This window comes from Harpia harpyja, chromosome Z (genome assembly GCF_026419915.1).
Source record: "Harpia harpyja isolate bHarHar1 chromosome Z, bHarHar1 primary haplotype, whole genome shotgun sequence".
Classification (NCBI taxonomy): domain Eukaryota; kingdom Metazoa; phylum Chordata; class Aves; order Accipitriformes; family Accipitridae; genus Harpia; species Harpia harpyja.
Window position 1 is genome coordinate 41,686,437 of NC_068969.1, and position 24,361 is coordinate 41,710,797.

Consider the following 24,361-nt stretch of genomic DNA (forward strand, 5'->3'; position numbering starts at 1 on the left):
CTGGAGTTCTTTTATGCTCTACAATAAAACAACCTGACCTCAGTTTAAGAAAGCAGCATGCTGAGGTGTACAAGAGCTGAGCTTACTATTTGCCAAAGTTAAATGTGTCCCTAAAACAAAGAAATAAACAAGAAAAAATCTGTTTCAAATTGGTCACCCTTTTAAAACTGCCAGACAACTTGCCATGTTTTCTTAAGACTTTCATGGAAGCTAAACAGAAAAAAAGAGGGGTTAACACAACATCAATCTTGTAAGATCAAGTCCCTTGCCCCTTAAGTTCCTGAATATCAATAGATAGATCATTCCAAAGATGTAAGTCACTTTTTCTCCACCGTAGTAAACAAAAGAATTCCTTAAATCTGCAGCCAAAGAGCACTTTGTCAAGACTCACTGACTACTTCTTTCCAAACTTTTCCTTTTCTAGAAGATGGAGTATTACAGAAGGGTCAAGTTACTTCCACATGACACAATCCAAATGTTAATCACTATCAGCATTATGACTCAGGCGGCAGTCTTGGGTTCCAGGGGAATTACACTTCAGTACAACAGCAAAAAAATAAAATGCAGAAAATAATAACAGTGAGATTACAAAGAACTTCTTCAAATTTCAGAGTTCTCTAAACGTACCAGCAGTGCAATAAGAAGAAAAAAAAGACATAAAAATTCTGTGAAGCTACTGAACTTTTGCAGTTAAATGTTAATGCTTTGGTATGCCAATGTCCAGAGAAAGATTTAATTTTGATAGTGCACCAAATATTTAATATGTGCCAATCCTTCAGTGTTTTACAGCCATACAAATACATAGTTTTAAACAGAACTAAACCACATTCAGTAGAGTACAGAGATAAGATACAAAGCTACATTTGTATCTCTTCAGAGCTTGACAATATTTCAACTGAAATTTTAGATCCAACTGCATTGCCTTACTATGAAATGGCAATGCAAACCATCATGAAAGACAAGACAGAAAAACTTTGAAAAGTATTTCAAGTGTGTAGTTCAAAGAAGGAAAAAAAAATGCTAAAAGGAACAACCCTCCCTGGGGTTGCCTTTTTTTTTTTTTTTTCTCCTACAGTGATTTAATGAATTCTAATGAAATTACATGCTGGTGAAAAACTCTCAAAGGATTTCACCCATTTATTTCAGATACAATTCTAACTTTGGATTTGAAATTCATAATAATGCATAATTAGAAGCAAACCTCCTTTGTTTTGCTTGATACTTTTCCCACAATCAATGGGCAGAGAAGAAATGGACTCTGATCAGCTTCCTAAAGACACATCATCACCCTAGAGAGCAGCTGGTCCTTCACAAAAGCAAATATGCATGCATCCATGAATGTAGGTATGTTTGTATATGCTTTAGACATCTGTAGATTCATATGGAGTGGTATATTATTTCCAATGAATATTCTGAATTTAATAATTCTATTTGTTTCCTCTCTGTGAATTTTACTGTTGGAAAATTCTGCTATATGTTAGTAGGCTGCAGATAATTTTTTAATCTGACAACAGCTGCATAGCCTTAAAAGGAAAAATTTACATACTGAAACAAATTAGGAGAGAAGGAATATATTCAGTGGCTTTCACATTACTGGAAATGTCTGTTGTACATCTTACTATCTGTATTTATTGCCTCTTGTGACACATTAGCCATAATTATTACACATTATCTGCCTAGTCCTGCATTAACTAAATGAATTCTTTTGCTTTTAGGTGAGGCAGATTTGTAATTTTGATTATGATATGGTCCATTAGAAAGGAAAGAGCGGCTGGCAAGAGAGTGCACTAGATTTAAAAAAAAAGTTATGTGAATAGGAGAAAAATGCAAATTTACTTGGAATGTCCCTAAAAGAAGCAGCAGGAATAATGCTGTGTGTCTTGAGCCAAGACCCATGGAGATAGAGAAGGAAGATTAGGCAAGAAAAAATGAAAGCAGATAAAAGAGAAGAGCTCGCAATTTGCAGTTTTAGTACAGTTAATTGGGAATGCTTAAAAATGGCTCAGGCAACCTGCTGAATGTTTCTCTGCTGCCTGACAGAAGCATAGAGATGGAGAGCAGCATAAGGGACTTCAGGAATCTGATATTGAAAGCAGTCCTCACACCTACCTGCATCTTCTCAGACTGCCTCTGTAGTGGAAAGTGCTCAATTAATTAAGCAGAATGATCCTGTGGTCTAAGTTCTATGCCCAAACAGGTGAGGGGGTACCTGAGAGTGTGTTCTCCTCTCCTTCTTGCAGGATTGTCCTAGGCACACAAGTGTATGGGCTCTCTCCCCTCATGAGATGGTTGTCTCTCCTCTTTCTACAGTCCTGTTTCCATTTATGCAGTAGCCTATAACTTCAATGATTTTCTTGCTAGTTATTCATATGGATTGCCAACACATGTTTCTTGCTCTTGCTCTGAGGCTAGTTTTCCCTTAGTCCTTGCAGTAGTATGCCGTGGCACCAATTCAATGTAAACAAAGCATTCTGGGCTTTTTTTGGAAGGGAGGGTCAAGGATCAAGACAAAAATATTCGTGTTATTAAAAGCATTTCCAGGGATGTCAGAATATTTTTTATCATAACAGAAAAAATACCTGCCACCCCTTGCAGCTTTTAAAACAGAAAAAGAACCTCACTGAAATTCCTCATTAAACCAATACCGAAGTTAGCACTTAAGAGTGCTTCATCCAAGCCACTGCTCTTCTCTGTCCTGGAGCAGGTATTGCCAAATTTCTCCACTTTCTTCTTTGATTACATTTAGCTTAGGAAAACAACATCTTATTGTGCCAGCGGTGCTGCTTTTTCATGCAATATAATTAGAAAACTTTGACTTGTGAAGGTAATACTTTGGCCAGTAATGGTGAGATGAATTGTTTATCATCAAGATGGAAAAATATTCCTTTTGTCTCTGCAAATATATTACAAGGTAAGAAGTGCTTCATGCCTCCGCCACAAAGAATAAATCAGCTCTAGGATCAAGTCATGAGGCAGCAAACTAAAAAGTTACTTTAATGAAAATGTTTTAATATATAGGACTATTGAATAATAATCTCAACCTACTGATAAATTAAGCATGTTAAATTATGAAGTGCAAACTTAAATCTTCACTGTTGTCAGCAATTGCCTCCAATATTGCCATCTTGCCATCCAGAGAGCTAATTTATGCATTAGTGCTGAGAGTAAAACCTTTTCCTGTCAGATAGAATCAAAAGGATCAACATTGTGTACAGTTTTGTTATTATGGCTTCTTTTTCCTTTGTACCATTTCTACATTTTATTTTATTTTCTTGTAGGAATGGTTGCTGGAGGCATAGATTTTGATTAATAACATAACTCAGCTACGCATTCTCTTTGAAAAGATTTAACTATCTAGGCAGGGTACAACAAAACATATTTCAACAGGAATATTTTACAAGGCAAATTACAAAGAGTACCATAATTACCGATTTAGAGCAGCGTTTTTCAGGATTTCCTCTAGGTAGGGAGAAATCTGTTGGGAAAGTTGTTGTAGCATATATTTATGAACCGGTAAGCCGACACCTCTAAAAGAACAGTAAATCACCCTTAAACTCAGTTCATAGACCATGCAGCATATATTTGAGGCCTCAAATGTAAAAAGATTTTGCAATATAAAGGTCTCTCAGGACTTTGTTTTTCTTTCTTTAAATAAATGATTTCTACTAGCATGAGTAAAGCACCATCTCAGAATTACATAAAAACTATACGGGGTGGTCTTTAATTTTTATTTGGTATTAGTGTTTTAAAGTCATTGAAGCATAAAGCAATTATGGCTGTGTGTTCAGTACAAGTACATGTAAAATAAAATATAATCAAGAATAAACCAGAAGTTACAGAAGAGGCACTTGTTAAGTACAGACATGAGATTGCGGACCTGACTGCTGTGTAGGTCAAGACATGCTTCCTTTATAAAAAATAAAGAACACAGTTAAACCTAGGACACTCTGTGCCCTCAAAGGGTTATTCTTCTCTTCATGCATCACATGGAAATGCTCATCAGAACTTAATTAAAGGGTCCAATATGACCAATGTTCAATAGAGCCAATGCCAGCTGGTTCCAAGACAGACCCACCACTGGCCAAGGCCGAGCCCATCAGTGATGGTGGTAGTGCCTCTGGGATAACAGATTTAAGAAGGGGAAAAAAAGTTCCTGTGCAAAAGTAACTGCAGCCAGAGAGAGGACTGAGAACATGTGACAGAAATGACCCTGCAGACCCCCAGGTCAGTGAAGAAGGAGGGGGAGGAGGTGCTCCAGGTACCGGAGCAGAGATTCCCCTGCAGCCCGTGGGGAAGACCATGGTGAGGCAGGCTGTCCACCTGCAGCCCAGGGAGGTCCACGGTGGAGCAGATATCCACCTGCAGCCTGGGGAGGACCCCACGCTGGAGCAGGTGGATGCCTGAAGGAGGCTGTGACCCCGTGGGAAGCCCACACTGGAGCAGGCTCCTGGCAGAACCTGTGGACTCATGGAGAGAGGAGCCCACGCTGGAGCAGGTTTTCTGGCAGGACTTGTGACCCCATGGGGGACCAACGCTGGAGCAGTTCATGAAGAACTGCGGCCAGCAGAAAGGGCCCACGTTGGAGAAGTTCGTGAAGGACTGTATCCCATGGGAGGGACCCCACACTGGAGCAGGGGAAGAGTGAGGAGTCCTCCCCCTGAGGCGGAAGGAGCAGCAGAGTCAACGTATGATGAACTGACCCCAACCCCCATTCCCCGTCCCCCTGCGCTGCTACGGGGGAGGAGCAGGTAGAGAAATCGGGAGTGGAGTTGAGCTCGTTAAGAAGGGAGGGTTGGGGGGAAGGTGTTTTAAGATTTGGTTTCATTTTTCATTATCCTACTGTGATTTGATTGGTGATGAATCAAATTGATTTTTCCCCAAGTCAAGTCTGTTTTGCCCATGACAGTAATTGATTGAGTGATCTCTCCCTGTCCTTATCTTGACCCACGGGCCTTTTGCTATATTTTCTCTCCCCTGTCCAGCTGAGGGGAGTGATAGAGCAGCTTTGGTAGGCACCTGGCATCCAGCCAGGGCCAACCCACCACAGAATCATATGTTTCATACGACATCAGGGAAGGGAATGCTGACATGTCTTTTTTGGTAAATTCCAGCTTCAACACAAGTTGGATAGTGGTCATTGTAGTTCTTAATGTATTTTTTAAGCAGAGGAGAATGAATAAATGCTGTTAAATAACTTAAGCATAATTTGTCATTTGCTTGCTTCTAAGATGTTTCGATTTAAGATGTTTATAATAGGACTAATACACATCTAAATGCTTGTGAATATGCAGGAGCAACCATATACTGAAGATGCAGTACCTGCCGTTTAACTTCAGAATTTTCTCTCTCCCTTTCTCACCACCTTTGTAACATTTTTACCAGTCTAGTCTTCACCCTCTTTCCAACTGTATTCTGTTTTACTTCCTCTTGCTACAATCCTTGCCCTACTTGCTGAGCTCCTGTTGTCTCCCTGTCTTCCATGACTCCTCCACCCACACCTACTGTTTGCAAAGCATCTCAAAAACACCTTTTCATCCTCTACTAAATTAGCAGTTCAGAGAGCAACCTGTCCCCCACTGATTTTATAACACTTTCTCTGCCAAAGAGATGACTCAAAGACAGCTAGAGAAAACCAATATGAAGAAACAAACCTGAAATAATGAAGAATCTGAGAAATCAGGGGTTTCCTCTCCTCTACTTTTAAGGCATTTGAAAATACGAAAAAACACCTACAAATGTACATTAAAACAAAGAATCAGAGAACAGCTAAGCTAAATTGGCTTAGCTTTTCTGGTAACATTGAAACTGGTAACTGTAGCAGCACACTTTCCCCCCCCCCCATCCTGCCAGCAGGAAATGAAACTTCTCCAGGCAGGGAGAAGGGGAAGGAAACCCTGGAGGCTGCAGGTTGAAATTTGAACTGGCCGATCAAGATGCGCCAGGTACACCGAGGTGACCCTCCTAGCCATGGTTTGGCCTGGCCTGGCCATCCCCCCAGCGATTAAATGGACCACAGGTCAGATTTGACAGGGGTATAAAAGGGGTCCCGCCGGAGGACATGTTGGAATCAGTCCTCCTCGGAGCAGCGGGTCTGCAGTCGGGGACTCCCCCTCGGGTCAGGGTACCGCCCGAGGTAACTCCTTGAGGGAGAGAGCCCTCAGCTTTTAGGTGAGTGATATCCACATTTTGAGCTGTCACTTTAAATCTTGGGGATTCTTAAATTGGCTGTGTAGTATTAATTCTCTTTACATCATTGAGCCTGTGGTTTTATAAAATGTTACCGGACTTATAACTTTTGCTGAAGAATAAATCTGAGTGTTAACACCTGTTGGATTTGGTTAGTCGTGCATCCGTAACAATAACCTAAGAAACTGAACACTCCTACATACATCTTCTGCAAGTTAATATGCAGAAGTATAATATCGTAACAGAAGTGTCTTGTAGCTGCTATATTGAAGCAACACACTGCTGTAAGCAGGATATGCATCTTTACTCCAGAGTTAGATCAAACACCATTCAGTTTACCAATCTGGGAATAAAAGGAGATCTTGAACATGCAGGGAAGTATCTGATTCTAGGCCTGTGAAACTGTCCCCTGTGAAAGTGATTTTGAAGAAACACATTCATATAGTTAGTACAGTAATAGTCAAGTAGATATATCTGCTCTTTTCAGCTAAGGAAAGTAGATAAAATAGCTCCGGTAACCTTTACTCTTGTTGAGTCATATACACACTTTATCACAACTGATGCCAGGGTACAATTCTAGATTACTCAAAAGAATCACTGTAACATTGGGTTCTGGGAAAACCCTTTACACTAAACAGAACCTTTTCCCAGCCTGAACAACATGAAGGAGCCAAGGTATAAATAAAAACCTGTGTCAGCACAGCACTTTCTAAGATACGTTCCTTCCCTTTGCAAAAGCTATTTATGAACCTGTGCTTGTAGCTGTGGGAAGACAGCTAACTTCATTGCTTCATTTTTCTCAGTGTAGAAGTGTGGAATAAACAGACAAGAATTCATCTTGATACTGCTTGCTGGAGTAATGTCATATAACTTTTTTGTAAGTCAAAAGACCATAGTTATATTTTAAGATGAAATCTTCTAGTTTCTTCTAGGCATTTAACATTAGGGTATGTTTGAAATGTTGGTTACGAAACTGATAGTAATTTTTACACTACAAAAATAAATAATATGCTATACTAAATTATAGCATTTACTGATACATTTTCCCCAGATCACCTTTTTTTTCCTCATTCCAATTAGCAAGCTTAAAACCACATTGATAGCAAAAAAGCTAATGACTAGAAATCAGTGTAACAGCTGCAAATAAATTCCTTATTACACTGCAGGTGTTTTAGAAATGCCAAAAGAACATCAAGGTCAGGAAAAAAAATTAACATTTATTCATACAGTCAGGAACTGAAAAGGTAAGTAACAGATACTAGGTGGTATTTTGAAGTAGCTAAAAATAAGGGCTTAAGTGGTCATTAGTAATAGTTTCTACATGTTCCATGACTTATTGGCAGCAGTACTTTTAAGATTAGTACTTTTTCAGTAATTAATCACTTTTGGAGTGTGGGATAGATCTTTAATCAAGTTACTCTGTGTTTCCTTTAAATAGTAATTGGCCAGATTTATCTCTGATGCAATTCCTTTGACTTTTGGCAAACTATACCAGAGATGAATTATTGCTTTGATCATTGTACCTATGACATTAAGACAGTACTCTATTAATCTGTTCTTGGAAATGAAGGAATTACACCCATAAAGTCTTTCTTGGTTTCCTTTAGGTAAAACAACAAACAAGTACAGCTGTAAATTAAAATAACCATACTGGTAACTTTTAAAGTTACACATCAGTTACTATAAGCTGTCTTTGGAAAAGATGACAGCAAAAACCACACTAAAACAGAAATAAGAGGGAGTCTTAAAGGTTTGCAGTTCAGTTTTCAGCTCAGCTTCAGACTTCCCAAAAGATTTTAGCCAGTGCATAAACAGACTTTCAAATATTTTTATCCAAAATTTGTTTAAGATTTTCAGTAGCTCATCAACTGCTCCCACTTAACAGCTGCAGTATGCAAAATCTCAGTACCTAAGAGCATGTGGTATTCTCAAAGCTGAACTACTTTCCCTCACAGTTTAAGTCTCTTGATAATCTCCCAAGGCTGAATCTTTTAGTTATTTCTTTGTCCTTTACCAAAACTAAGTCAAGTCTTTAATTTTTTTATATTTCTTCTACCTAGCACTTTCACTTTACTATTCTTTTCTTTTTTACTATTATTTCAGTTATAAAGTAAAAGTTTTTATAACACAACTGTCCATACTATTAACTGAATATTTCATTTTGTAGGTGTTTTGGTTTTGTCTGGTTGGGAGTGTTGTGTGCTCATGAAGTTAACTTCAACCATCTTCTTTTCTAAAAGGTACTTCAAAAACATGCAGGGTATCTTCATACCGTGTAGAGAAAATCTATGCTATTAGAGTTCCCAACTTGGTGAATTAAAAATTTTACAGAAAAGTTTATTGACCTTCAAGTCCCTGCTGTAACTTCTTCCCTAATATTTTTTGTTCCATGTTCACATGTTCAGGTCTATCTGGATGTGAACAATTCAAATCTTTTTCTTTAAGGGGAGAAAGCTAGCTCCTAGATCATTTAGCAGCCTACCCTGTCTTCCTCTCAAAAGGTTGCTCAAGATTTGTAAAACTACACTCACTACAACTCACTACAAACATCAGTAAATGAACACAAACTATTGTTGATTAAAACTGAAAAGCTCTTCTGTGCATGTGGCCAATAATCTATCACCTTGCACTATCAATGCTTTGAGTCTCACTATCAACAGTGCTGCTGTTAAATTGTATTGTGCTGAGAACCAGATAAATAACATTTCACATTACATGCAATTTGTCGTGTTTGGTACAGTGTGTGTACTTTGGGCAAAATTCTGCCTCAGTGAACAGAATAAAACTAACAGAGCTATGAAAATAGTGACACAATTCAAAAACCCATCTATGTCACATTATTACTCCTGCTGCATTCCTGAAGCAAGGTGCAAAAACTTCAATACAGCCTCTATTCCACCACCATGGGCAATAGGGATTAGAAATATTAATTGCACATTATAAAACAAAATGAAGTTTTCCACTTTTACCTAAACTTGTCTCAGCTTCTGTTCACAACACACAAAAGGCCACTAGCCTCTCTGGCAGAGTTTCCAGAGGAGACTTATCTGCCTGCTCGTCACTTTTTTTTTTCCCTTTTATTCTTTTGAAAACACACATATTAGCTGTGAAAATGCATAACATCATAGTCTGCTTTTTTATTGCCTGCTCTTCTCGAAGTGGCACTGAACAAAAAACAACCAGGGAAGCTTCCTCTTTTATCCTAGTGCTTGAAAAAATCAGTACTGAAAAGCATTTTTGCAGATTGGTTGGGATCACACGCCAATTCCTGATATTCCCCTACTCGTTTCAGGTGCCTGTACATGAATTCCTTACTATTTCTAGACACTCTGGCCATCAGAGAAACTAATCCAAATTGGAAACTTAAAAAACCCTGATTACTCTCAAAACCTTTACTCCTTAATTAGAACCAACTGGCACTTGTTGGTAACCAGGAATTTGTGATTTATTCTCATTAACAAGGGTGTGCAGTTGTTTAAAGGAAATGTTTGCCTTTACAAATTTCTAAAACATCTACCAGAAGAATATTTATCTATCCAATATCTGCACCTTGTTCAGAATCACCAGGTTTTTAATGTTGTAATGTGTGTAACAACAAATAGGAAGAGAATACAGGTTTCATGTCAGTTTAGTCAAAATGTCATAACTAATTGTTTGAAGTGGTTAGTGAAATTAAGCAAAATAGCTAATAAGATGTTCCTCTTACTTCTTGGGAACAATGCTAATCATAGAATCACAGATCCACAGAATAATTTTGAAAGGAAGGAGCCTTTAGAGTTTGCCTAGTCTAACCCTTCTCTCAAAACAGATCTAATCAGATCAAGCTGCCCAGGACTGTGCCCAACTTGAACACCTCCAAGGACAGAGATCTCACAATGTCTCTAGGCAAACTGCTTCAGTATCTGATCAGCCTCTTGGATAAAAACCAACCAACCAACCAACCAACCAACCAACCAACCAAAAATCTTCTTATAGCTAATGGGAATCAAAGCAGAAAGACAACTACATCAAGATTGCTATATTATTATTGTTATTCACCAATGCACTCATTTTGTCTAACTGCAGAAGACACAAAGTTTTCAGAAGACTAAAACAATTCAAGGTTAAAATATTTAAAACTGTCTTCAAAATAATTTTGGAAGGTACATTCTAGAGCTACCCTAAAGTGAGGTATGCATGTAAGTATATGCAAAATTATCTCTTCTGCGTAACAGAATTACAACTGTTTCCTCTTTCTCCAAAGATATCATCTAGATGTATTTTCATTTTCTGGAGAGTAAGAACTTCAAGGAGGACTGAACAGTTGGCAATTAAAACACATTGAAGGGAAAACACCCTATTTTTGTGCTACATGACTAAATGGTGATGTTAAGGCAAGAAAATCCCAAGTCCCAGGGCAAGTCTAAACTCTGGATCAAAAAGCACTCCCAAACCTGCAGAAACAGACCAACGCAAATGCATCAAAGTAAAAAATAGCTTTGCAGGAGCCCATAGTACATCATCCTCCATTATGTGCAAGAACTGAATACCTGCTAATTCCCAGAATGAGCATCTTCCTCACAAATTTATAAGGAGGAGACAAATTGTAAATACTGGTATGTAGTGCAAGTGGGATTTGGGGATCTGGAAAAGATTAATGGTGCTTCAAAAATGAAAGTGTCAGTGACTGGGTTTATAGGACAGGAGGTGGGTTTAAGTCAGCATAGGTGTTACAATTATTAGTGGACTTACCATTCAGCTTGGAGAGCTCAAACAGTCCGAGTTAAGTTCGTATCATATGAAAAGAAATATCCTTCCTGAGGGATAAAGCCATATTCCCTGTGTGTCTCTATTAACAGTTTTGATATCTCTGCCACCTACCAGTGATCACAAGACAGCAGGTGAACTTCATTTGTTGAAGGGGATTTCTCACTTCTCCATTATTATCTGGTATACTTTGAAAGCTAGTGCAATGGTGAAGCACTACTGATGAATTATCAGTACTGATAGAATAGTCAAACTCAGAAAACTATTGTGTTTCCTTTAAATGAAGGATATAGATCATCCATTTATCAACAGAAGCTCTCTCTATATACAGATACATAACTGCATATACTTACACATATATATGAAAATGGAGATCAGATAAGATCAGTCTTGACAGAAGTCTACAACTCCTTATTACATATTTCTGTGATGATAGATTTGATATATTTATAAATCCATTCTTAGACCATAAGGCGTTATGTTGTGCCAAGTCTTCGATACCAGGGTTTTTTTATATTTTCAGGTTATAAATTTGAACATGTTACTTTATTAAATGCTGCAGCTCATCTGAATTCTTTTTGAATTTATAATTTTATACCACTTCCTGGTACTATATTAGCCAAAGGTTGTGTGTGTTGCTGATATGCTGACGTATAAAAAATAGCAGGGCTAGTTCCACTCCCTTTGGGGGCTTAGTGACTGTTGTCCCTAATTGTTTCTAACTACTTATCCTCCCCCAAAAGATGGCACTGATAAAATTGCACTGACTTTCTTCTAGGGAGGAAAAAAAATTCACAGATAGATCTTTCATAAAAGGACAACTCACCTGAAACAAACATTTCGCAGAATAAGGCTGGAATAAGTAATTGTTTTATAAATAGAATTTGAACCTCTAGAACAGTATTTTTAAAACTCACAAATGTTTAAAAAAAAATAGAATAAAGCAGAAAATAACATTTTAAAAGCAGACCTTTCAGCTCACAAAATTTTTGACACTGCAAAATCTAGTCCTGACAAGAATGGGCAAAATTCAGGAGTATTGTGCACAAACTTAAAGGATTAGAAAATAATTTTCTGTGCTAACTGCATTGACTGAGGACTGAAAATACTTGGATCCATTGCAAAACTGCATCTTAAAGAGATAATGAGATATTTAGTATGCATGTTTTGTTAGCATAGAAGGCAAAGTTTATGACATTTAACACAGAAATATCACATCAAGAAAAAAAAACAACAGCAGCTGAGATGTTACTACAAACATAAATGAGACCACTGATGGGAAAGACTGTCATCAGTGAAAAAAAAAGAAGAGAAACTTACCAGGTTGAAATTGCTCATTGCTCACACTTGTGATGATAGTCTTCCACTACTTCCCTCCTCCAGACTGTTTATCTTCATATCAACCTGATAAAAACCCAACCAACCAACCAAATAAAATAAAATAAAATAAAATAAAATAAAGCAATTTAGATAAAATAAGTTGAATAACTGGGTCAGAAATCTTTCAGTAGATAATGTGATAGATCATGTTCTGCTTTCATTATTTTTACATTTCAAGATTGAGTACGTAGCACATCTTAGACTGACCTTAAGCACTCATAAAAAAGAAAAACAGCTCAGTGTAAACAGTTAAAGTTACATAATATGCCTCCTCAGTTTTCCCTCCATTTATGAATTTTAGTAAATAATAGTGGAAGCTTTAGGACTGTTGTAGTCGTAGATGGCAGAAGGTAAACCCTGACATGAATTGATATGGATTGTGGGGATAAATGGAGTTTTTTCTGTCTCAGTTATTTTCCAAAGTCTACTTGCTGTTATTGCAGGCTTGTATTACCTGGGGAAGAGCTTAAAAAGCATTATAACACTCATGCATTGATTAGAAAAAAATAATAACATGCCCCCCCCCCCTTTTTTTTTTTTTAGTTAAAAGGAAATAGATAACATTGGAGAGCTGATATCCACCCCATAGTGGTTCTTCACTAAAAATCCTCTTCCTTCTGGTTATATAATCAGTTGTAGTATCATTCTTAAAGTCAAAAGGAAGAAGAGATAAACTGATGCTCCAGCTATTTAGTTCAGGAAATTAAAATAAGCTTCCATAGTTTCTACTAGGTCATGGTTTGGCGTGAAAATAATGACTTATTTTCAAGATATTTCTTTTAAAATAAAATGACCATTTTGGATTCCCCACCTGCAACAACTTCTACCAGTTTGGTTTTGAGAAACACTACTATGTACAAAATTAAAATAGGTAAGCAAAAACTAATGCCAAACTGACAAGTCATTTAAGAAGATCTCAGCTGATATGTTTTTTTCCTTGACTAATCTGCCATTGGTTTACCACATTAACTGGACAGGCTTAGATTAGTTAGGATTACATTCATTTTGAGATGCTAGAAAAGTCAGGGAGAAAGGTTTCTTTGTTTTGAAAAAGTCTTTTTGTATAACCCCAGGAAAACTGTTCAAGCTGAGATCTACACATGGAGTAAAGTGAATAAACACAGGATAAGTAACGCTACATTTTTCTCCATGTGCATTCTTACCTGTGCACTGTTAAATCACAGGCTTGCTGAAAAAAAGAGGTTTGACTTAGGTAGCACAAAACTCACCTATATGTTTCCGAAGTTTCTTTCTACAACTAATACTAAATCTAGCTCTCGACTTTCTGTCCTTAGGCTCCCCGTCGTGATGACTCCTTATATGAGAGGACTCTCTGCTTCTTACATTCAGTTGCCTTGCAGCTTTTTAAAGCCATAGGATTGTGAATGACATTGAGAACTGGACCAATGGTATCAGGCTTTTTGAATTTTTCTGTGAAGAATCATAGAGTCACAGAATAGCTGGTTGGAAAGGACCTGAGAAGGTCTCTTGACCAACATCCCAATTCATGTTCAGGGTCAGGACTGAATTCAGACCAAGGATTGATTCACCTAAGTATTGAAAAACATATTCTATGATACATTTAATTTTAAAAATAAATTGAGAGCTAGCGTCTTAGAAATTCCATGTAGTTTGTACAAATTTATAAGGGCAACTTAACCCCAATTTATTTGGTTTGAATTACTCCTCAGGAATGAATAGTCTCATATGCTTTTCTCTTACGTTACTGCTATCTCTAATTTAAAGCAATTTCAAACATAAAAGAGGAAAGAGGCAACACTCAAAAACTTGCAATTCAGTATATGAAATGTTTTGGATATTAATCCATTTTTAGATATTACTGCTTCTGTACCTGGATACAATGACTCAGTTAAATTTGCCGCAGTTCAAATATGTGTGACAGAAAAGCTTTTCCTGCAAACTATTTCTAAAGCCAGCAAAATAGCCGTTTCTTCCTTATTACAACGAATAGTATTTGAAAGGTCAGTGAATAATCTGATGTTTTCTAAGTGTAGCTATTTTTAGTAATATCTACTTAAAAGGTATGAAGGCTAAGAGAATGATTTCTGTGTTGTTTCATGACTAGTTTTGGAGAATGTTCTATTGCAGTTATAAATAAGGAACACTAGACCGTACCCACAGTGTTCAGTGAACTACTTTATTTTCAGAATGCACTGTTTCTGCTGATGTATTATGAGGAAATATGTTCTGTGATGTGCACTGCTAAGTGGTACTCTAATATTAACCCACATTATATACACACAGAGTATTACTGAGGAAGGCTATAAGAATACATACTTGACTTGTGAAATATTTTGTAGAATTCTTGACAAAAGCCAGGGAGCATAGGCTAAATTCAGCTATTAATGGACATGAAGAGGCAATCAAGGTGACCCCAAGAGGCAAATATTAACTACCTACATATATAAAAAAAAGAAAATAATATATCCCCCAGATCTTGTATGCTTTACAGAAAGCTCAGGAACAGGTAGAGTTCAGCACAGGTATATTCTCTATTTGGTGCAGGTGACAGGGTAGCATTGCTACCTACTATTGGAGGCAATGACCATAATTTTGGATCTATTCTAGTCCTCAGAAGAGAAGTAGGATGGATTCATATTGATTTGTTCTTGAAATATCCCAGAGAACTTACTGGTGAACTTAAGACTACTAATTTAATTTTATATCACCTTAATTCTGTGCAAATTACAGTAAGACTCCTTCAAAGGCTTCATTTTTAATCCAGACACATCAAAGGTGAGAGCAGCACTTGGCCAGGAAGAAAGAAGTTCAAGAAGAATGTGTGCAAGAGTGCTTCCAGTCTGAATTACCACTGAGAGAGTGGTAATGGGCTTCCTCTTTGAGTTTAAGGCAATATAACTCATCTATTTGAGAGGAGATGAAAGAAAAGGATGGAGCAAGAAAGACATCCATTTATGCTATGCCACCTTTTTTTTTTTTTTTTTAATTATTAATTACTGAGAATCATCTGGGACTTTGATGCTATATGCTTTACTGTTATTTAAGACATTTCACATTTTCTTTGTAAACTCAGGATTAAGTCAAAAGTGTGTCCAGGCTCCTCAATGGAAATACTAAATATTTCGGTCCTGTCTTGTGAGATGTGCAACCTATTTTCTGAGCCTCTCTAGTTTTTCTGTATAAATCTCTGTAATGAAATCACATTTTCTGACAGGACTGAAACTGACTGTTCCCTAAACATTTGGCTGCTTTCCATTTCCTGGCATACCTAACCAATGATTGTCTGAAGTACCAACTTACAGCTTCAACTTGTTTTAGTCCTGTAAGTCATCTGGAACCTTGAGCTAAGAAAAATATATTGTTTATTTTTTAGTTAAAAGAATTATATTTTAAAACTTTGGAATGGGAAAAAATGAATTTGACAACCCCAGAGTCAGAACACCAATGAACACAAACTGGATGCATCGAAACTCTTGTACTTGTTTTTAAGGACTTGGGAGCAAAGCAGGCAAGAGATTTGATATTTCTTCCTGAAATATTTACACACCTCAAAAGTTTCAACAACTGAATTTCTGGACTATGCATATAGGGCTATTTATGATAAAAGACTTAAACTTGATATGCCAAACATAAATGTCTACTTATCATGCTGTATTCTTTCACATTGAACAATCAGGGACAAGAAGAATTAAGCTTAGTTCTGGCTTCATTCCACATTTGTTGGTATTGGAGTAAGATCAATCATAAATTATTGTCTCACTGGGAAAGGGGAAGAAACAGAAAATAGAGACTGAGTTATAGTTCTTTACTGAGGATAATCCTAGTCAAGACTGTAGGAGAACTTGTTTTCCTATGTTCCCTGATCTTGGGCCAACATCTAAGCAAAAAGGGCTATTCACAAAGTAAAGAATAGTTCAAAAAATTGAGATATATCCTGGAAGCATGGTATAGCAAGGATACACAAGACACAGTAGTTCAGTTTGTACAACATGTATGTCATACTTTCACTGTGTATTTGCCACTAAAAAGAAAACAGAAACTCCCCCTGCTCTCCCCCAACACACCCCATCCTGAAGACTCCCAGCATTTTCACTAAGTCATATTCTTACTAAAAGTAGATGTTTGATACTGTTCTCTAAATGTTTTACTACTGAAAATGCAACACGGAGTGAAGCCTCAGAAGTGAGGCAGTCAAATTTTAGTAGAAACAATGGAAAATGAAACAAGAAAAATGAAAACATTGATTGCTAATAATCAGAGCTAATGTGTGAGAGACCTTTGCTTTGAGTAGTGTCTAATTCAGAAGTCATGACTGCTTACTCAGAAGGATAGATGTTTCTCCAAATACATTTTACTTGACAATTATAACACTGTTTCACCTAGTTTATGCCATTTGTATAATCAAACTTAGACTGTTAAAAGACATCTTCCTTTTCTGTATATTTTATGACTATATGAACCATAGATCTAATATACTCCAGTGCTGAGTATGATTTATTACTCTACTGCTGGTTTATTAATGTGGTATATAGTTCAACAGCTTCCTATTTCAGTAACTTTGTAACTGTGAATAACACTTCTTCTATATTATTTGGTTTTAGCTATTTTTCTACAATCTCTTTCACAAACATTGAAATTTGAGACATTTTCTCAAAATCTGTTCTCTCTAAAGAAAACTTCAGTGTAGAAACCTCTCCCGGCTCTTTCACTGTAAACACCTATCCACAGATACAAACTATCTGGTGTCATATTTTCCTAGGGGACTAACAGACATAGTAACAGAAAGAATTTCCTCTAGTCCTCATGTCTGGGCAACCACCTTACACCGTCTATCTAAATATTAACTTAGATGTCTCCAGACAAATGGGACCAATGGAAACACTGTTCCAGGTCCATGCTTTTATCATATTAGATATCTAATTTCCAGTTTACATGTGTCTGAGGCCAATTAATACTCACTTGTTCCTGGATACACTTGCTACAAGTCTTGCAAATAGAAAGATCCAACTCTTTTCCTAATATGTGACTGGAATTTAGCAGACTGAGAGAAGACCCATGGTATGATCAGAAAGTAATTAAATAAAAGCAAAAAAAGAACTCAGAGCCATAAAAATACAGTAGAGTTGAGAGATGGTAGTAGTATAGACTGCAATTACTTAAAAGGACCTGTAATGAATTGTTCCAGAAATATGTGTAGTAGTATAGCTCAGATTTCATTCGTGAGATAGAACAGAGTTCTTGGTATCTTAAGAATTTTTTTCTTTTCTTTTTGGAGAAAAAAACCTAGCAGGACAGATCCTCAATAGCAAATCATATTTCAGATTTTTCCATAAACATGTAAAGACATGACTGGTTAAGAACTAAGATAACTGCTTATGAACAAGGACCAAACACAGACACCATATTCTTCTGACTCTGCTTATGACTATTAAAAGTGCAGTTATTAAACATACTGGTAACATTCAGCTCAGGTCTCTAAACTGTCAGTCCTGGAATCTAGGAGGGTTTACCAGGAGGTTGCTCACTTCATATGTGCATCCTCACTTTTCCTTAGCAATACTGGAAACAGACTACTGCTGAGCTTAATGTTTGGTCTGAGAAAATAAAGAAATTCTCATGCTGAAAAACACATTTTTGCTAAGTAATTTAGGTGCCTTCCCAGCTGAGAAGTCAGAAATATCTTACCATTGAGCAATGTGACAAAATGACTGAGGACAAGATAAGATTTCAATTAGAAGCCAAAATTTTAAATTTTGAGGATTTTATTTTTTATGCTGTGATACAAGTACATCATATCACAACTAGAAATGTTGAGAGGCAATCTGTTATCTCACTCACTAAACAGCATTTATTAATTTCAAAGGGAGTATTTATACACAAACATACTTTCTCACTGTAATCAAAGAACATTGAGGGTTGATATTAATTGTATGCCACAGATAAAATAAGATGGCACCTTCAGAAAAAGCAGCTATCACCAGCAGATCTACTATGAAACTATTAACCAGTTAACAGACCTGCATGTATCTGCAGCCTGACATCTCCAGTGTTACCAACATCTGAAAATAAATGTCTTAATTGATTTGTCAAAATGTATGCATTAAATGGAGCATTCTTTCATATAACAGAAAAGAACACGCAGATTACATTAAACATAGATGGCACACTTTCTAACAGGACGCTGTGCACAGCTATACATTTGAGCTGAAAAGACAAGTTGTTGTTTCTACCTGCAACAGAAATGCTGAATCAATTATGACTTGAACAAGGTGCAATAAAGATCCTAAGGGCAGTGGGCTTGAAAACGGAGTATTTTATTAAATTGACCACATGCAGGCAACCCCTGAATTTTTAATAGAAGAATCAGATGGCTTGCAGGTGCTGGGTATCATAAACCATGATTTGTTTGAATACAGGTGAAGGATTTAACCTAATGTTTGAAAACAGTCAAACAAGCAAGATTTCCTATAAGCAGTAAATCAGTATTTTACTCATTACTAGCAACTGTATTTTTATTATTTCTCAATTCAGAAATACAGTGGCTCCTTACCTGAGATTTCTTATTCTAAAAAGGCAGTTGCTATTTGATATGACAATAATCTTGTTAGAAACAAGAAAGCTTTAAGAAAATTGTCCATGGGATTAATGCATCAGCTGTTGGGATTTCTGTTTCTGGACAGTGGAAAACAAGAGCAGTAAAGGTATCTCCGAAAAAATAGAGCTTGATAGTGTTTGAATGGGACCATGCTAGTGATCTTTAGACAGGTGGATACATTTAATAAAAAATGATTTCTTTGGATTAAGATTGTTTCTCCTTGAAACCTTTTCAGTCTAATAGATTATATTCTTATACCATAAGGATGCTTCTTTAAACTCACATCTGCAAGGCAATAGACTATCTGTTGATAAAGTGCTTTTGAAAGGCATTTTGAAAAGATCTTTTGGATAAAACTAAGTGATTTCCAATATAAAGAAAGAAATGAAGAACCTGAAAAATTGCAGCAGGAACTCAACAAGATATTGGTGTGGCAGGCAGACAGATATAGTGTGAATCCGTTCAGTTGAAGTCTTTTATTAAGTAAAAGATCTAACAAAATATGTTACATTATGGAGTTTGCACACTCAACAAAAGTGGTATTAAACTCAGCTATAAACTTTTACTGTTGCTGCCACTGGGTTGGGGAGACTGGGAGAAGAAAAAACTACACCTAGAATTTTTCTTAGTAATGCTAAAACTGCAAGCAACCATGTTAAATCTGCCCTTTCTAGTTTGATCAGTGTTAGAGGAAAAAATGCACTTGTATTTTACACGTGTTCTGTCTTTGTAAATGATTTCATGAAGTGTTAAATCAGGGCTTATCACAGCTCTTAAAATTTCAGTCCCTCTCCTTACTCCTCATGATGGGGCTACCTCCCATCTACACTCCTCATTTACTAAACAAGTGCATTATTTTTATCCAAAGAGAGAGCATCTTCAGACTATGCTAAGGGAAAGTGCAAATGCTGCAAAATTCTCTTTAAGTCTCTGACATGGTGAAGTGTGGGGTGCTCACTGGAGGCAGTCATGAGTAGGTACTGTTCTGTCCCTGGGAAAAAGATAGATACAAAAGACGCAGAAATTTCTACTCATTCACAGTTCATACTGCCAAATATTTCACTGCACAAAATAAGCTTACCTCACATTTACAGTTAGTATTTTTCATGTTTCCTTCTCTGATATATCTCACAACAACTCTGAAATATACCAGAGCATTTTTGTAAAAGCTCTTCCTCAGGGATGTCTTAGACTTCAACCAGTTTAAGCTGTGCAACAATGGTTTTCTGAGTGGACTCTTTAGTTTATATTAGTTGCTGCAGTCAGGGTAGCCGTTGTGCCTACATTTCACTTACAAAGAGATATGATAAATTAATCACATTTAACTAAAAAGGTTAAAGATGATTTCAGATAAAACTGTCATCTTAGATCCCTAATTATTTTAATTATAATAATTACAGTATTGAGAATACTACATTGATCTGTTACATGAGGTACTACAGTAACTAAAAACTGCCTTTCAAGCATGGATTATTTTAACGCCTGCCACTACTACTCTGAATTGTGCTCAAGTCTATCTTAATGTCCAACCATGTACTTCTATTTATCAGTTCCTTTCTTGACTCTAACACTTTGTACTCTCCTATCATGTTAGTCAAGCTCAAAATCCACCCTTCATCTACTTGGAGTGCTCAGGATTATGCTTCTTTATCCTTCTGTATCCCCCTTATCTTCTTACATGTCAGGTTTCTTCTTCGGGACTCTATCAAAAATACTAGCCTGAACATAACATTTTTTCTTCTTTCCACTGAAGACCTTCACCTTTCTTCCAGTATTGGCTTTCTCTCATCTTATCAACTAAACAATAGCATATCTGGAAGGAAAAGCAGAATTGTATCCTGGAGACAAATATCAGCGTACTGTTATATTTGAACTGTTGGTGACTAAAGAGTAGGGAATGTATAATTTTGAGATTTCTGGCTCTCCACTATCAAAGCATAAGCAGAAGTGTAACTGGTTAGTAGAAAATTATCTTAATAATTTTTTCCTATTAATATAAATATTTCCTATTAATGGCAAGATAACTTTAATGAAAGCATCAAAAGGGAGAAGTTCACCACCAAATACGTATCTTCACATACTGCTGCTTGAACTCCATGAATGAAAAGTTCATTCTCCTGGTAATTTCAACCCCTCATGTCTCTGCAGGGTGTGTTGTGCTTGTTTCCAGCCTACTGGCAACTTGCTGATGGCACATCAACATAGTTATTCAATAATAAATAAAAACTCCTACCAATTCTTTGAGTAAAGAAAAAACTTCTGGGACCTTCCAGGTTCATCTGGGCTAGTGTTTCTGATCACCTTGACCTCCATGACTGAGGAGCACCCAGACTACAGCGCATCAGCTCTGTGACACTGTACGCATAGCTACTCTAGGATATAAGTTTTGTATATGTAGTAAATAGTGTTTAATAATGTGTAGAACAAATCACTAGTACTAAGTATATCACTAATAAGTTAATTTAGGAACATTTTGATTTTAAATTTAAAACCTGGTCAGAATAACAGTATACTGATCAATACACAGTGTAGCTGGCATTTTATCAGTATCAGATAATCCCAGCAGAGTAAACTCTATTTTCCTAACATATATACTTATATAAACACATGCACACACATGCAGAATCAGTTACAACACAGACCCTGCTCAACATCAAATTTCAGGCAACACAGAGGTATCACATGTAGAAGTAAGTACAGTTTGCCTTGTCTAGGAGATCCCATCATGCTCACCATCAGATAGAGAATAAACCTTTGCCTACTACATATAAACATGTTCCCAGGATGCCTGTGTAAAGCACATAGGATGTTATTTCTTTTCTTCCATACCTAGTTCTTATTTACAAAGGGGAAACATAATTAGACTCTTCCTTGTTCTTACATTTTAAGGTGTTGAAAATTTGTGTTTCCAGTCTAAAATATTATGTAAAGATAATCTTCTTAAGAAAAAACTTGAGTAATTTTAATCCACAGTTTAAAACATTCTTGTCACTAGAAATTTTTAAAAGTATTTCACTAATGATAACAAAACTTTTCATCTTTGGTATTTTTCTTACCAAAGATGAAATTTTTGTCCAGGCACCTCAACCAGTAGCCTAGTGATTATTTCTTTGTCTGTTACATAGGAGCCACTGTTTTCAATGATGCAATAATCTTACTAGTAAATACCAACATACAGGTTACTTCACAGTTTTACAGTTCTAGCTTCAACTTGCTATGCATTAAACACTCATTCAGTCAGGCTATATTCTTAGTGTAAGTCTTTCTTATATTAATACTTTTGCAAGTTTTCATCTCCAGCTCAGTTCCATAGTGTTCTTTATTTGCTTAAATTTCCTTTAATAAGCAGAGCTGCAGATATTTCTGTGTATTACATTTGTGCTATATTTATATTATATCTTAAATATAAATACTTCTATGCAATTATTAATATTTATGTTTGCCATATTTTTGTTACCAATATTTTTACACACTGAGAGCTGATATTAATTAATAAATGCTAAACTCTCAAGAAAATGTACACAAGATGGGGAGAATCCAAGAGAGAAACAAGAATCATGAAAGGTGTAGAAAATGTGATCTACATATAAGGGCTGTGATAAGTAAATCAGTTTGTTCTACAGGAGAGATGAATGAGGTAGTACATAACTTGACATTAAGAAGTTAATAATTAACTGTTTTCAAGTTCTACAGCAAGCCAGACAAGAAATGTTGATACAACTTGCAGAAACAAACTCTTTGGGCAGTTAAGTAAAGATTATATTGTGGATGCAAAGGACTTCTATCCTGAATAAATTTAGCAACTTGGACATAAATCTGTCAGGAATGACCTGGCTATAACGAAGTCTACCGCACGATCATGGACACTTGCATCTACCCATTTCATGTTTCTTAGTAATAAAAATCTACTGCAGAAATTAAATATAGCTTCAGCAACAACAGAACCTGTGAGACTAAAATTGAAGTTTAAGTTTATATTATGCCTGAACATGCATAAAACTTGCTTTTTACAAGGAGAGTTTAGAAGCTCTGCTGTGGCAACAAAAACTTTGAATTTATTCTCCAAAAATGTGGCTGTGATATATATGCACATATATTAGATAGACCTAACAAAATTCAGTAATGGCCTTGCAAGTAAAACATGTGATTATTAGAAAGAAAAGCTGGGAAAATGAATGTGTGCTAACCTCACATTGCTTTAACTTAAAAAGTTTATGCAGGACAAAATTTCATTGGTATTATTGACTAAGCGACTCATGCTCTTTTTTTTTTTTACCTTGAAGGCATTTGAGAATTCCTCAGTTCAGGAACCTGGATAACTAACCCTCTTGGATTTCTGAGACCCTGATTTATGCTCTGAGTTCAGCAGCCTAAAATCTGCGTGCTTAAAAACTGGCTTTATCCAAGTCAAATCACATTGCTCCAGGTAAGGCTCAGAAGCACCAAAGATTTATTCCTCATCCTCTGAGCAAGGTGCACAGACAGGGATTTTATAATGCCCATAAGAGGTAAGTGCCAGAAAATCCCAAGGCTCAGGTTCAGAATTCAAGCTTTGCTGAGCTGCTTAGAGATTCTCCTTTGTAACCAAATAGTCCAGGTTTTGTTTTTTCACTTTACACAGAAGATTTACCGATATAGTACATGAGAACACTATACCTGTGCTCTGACGAGAAAAAAAAAATAGAGGAAAGAGATTTATTTGTAATTTCAAATACATGTCATTCTCATTTTTGATCAGTTTATAGAATTTTCTTCTAGATAAAGGTCTTATACTGCATCAAAAGCTTGAGTCTTTCAGAATATATTCTGCAAATTCTAGTGAAAACCTACAAGTGACCAGTAACAAACTTAAGAATCCAGCACTGAAGTGCATTTTAGATAAGTACTTAATGAGCACAATAAATTACTGATCGTGCAGCAAGAGTTTAGTCTGTAGACTACCTCAAAATAGTCTGCAAAGGTTAAGCGCTGTCACCTCCTACAGTCAGAATGTTATATCATATAAGTTTTGACCAAAAATTTTAGTGCATGCACATAGTTTCTAAACACCCTAAACGAATTTTCAGATTTTTTGATTAAAGTCTTTTATTTTCTTTTATTTTCCTTACCACAAGACTTTCACCACTAAATTAGTTTTCATCTACCAGAATACCTGAATTTCAAGTAAGTAGCACCAAAATCAAGTATTACTAGCGCAGGAAGAACATTTTCATTTGTAGTCCAAAAAGCCATGTATTGAAACTTTAGTAACACCTACAAAAGCAAAAAATGTGGACTGTTCCACAGCTCTAATTTACTGATAGTCAGTCTTAAGCGTGATGAGCGGAAATCCAGAGCTATTGCTGACAATCTGCTTTTTGAAGTCAGGATTCTAGGTTGCTTTTAAAATGGACAAAATATAATTTAAAAGTAAAAATTAATTAAACAAGTAACTCCCGCACTACAAAATTTTGTTATTCTATACAATGCAAC

The 24,361-nt window shown here is 36.3% G+C and overlaps 1 protein-coding gene across 1 annotated transcript in view; it reads right to left on the reverse strand.

Annotated features, from left to right (window-relative positions):
* LINGO2 (leucine rich repeat and Ig domain containing 2) overlaps positions 1-24,361 on the reverse strand; it is a 557,882-nt gene that overhangs the window by 240,956 nt on the left and 292,565 nt on the right. Inside the window, exon 4 of the mRNA XM_052778680.1 lies at positions 12,253-12,336. The gene's annotated coding sequence lies outside the window, so the exon portion shown is untranslated. The remainder of the gene's footprint in view (positions 1-12,252; positions 12,337-24,361) is intronic.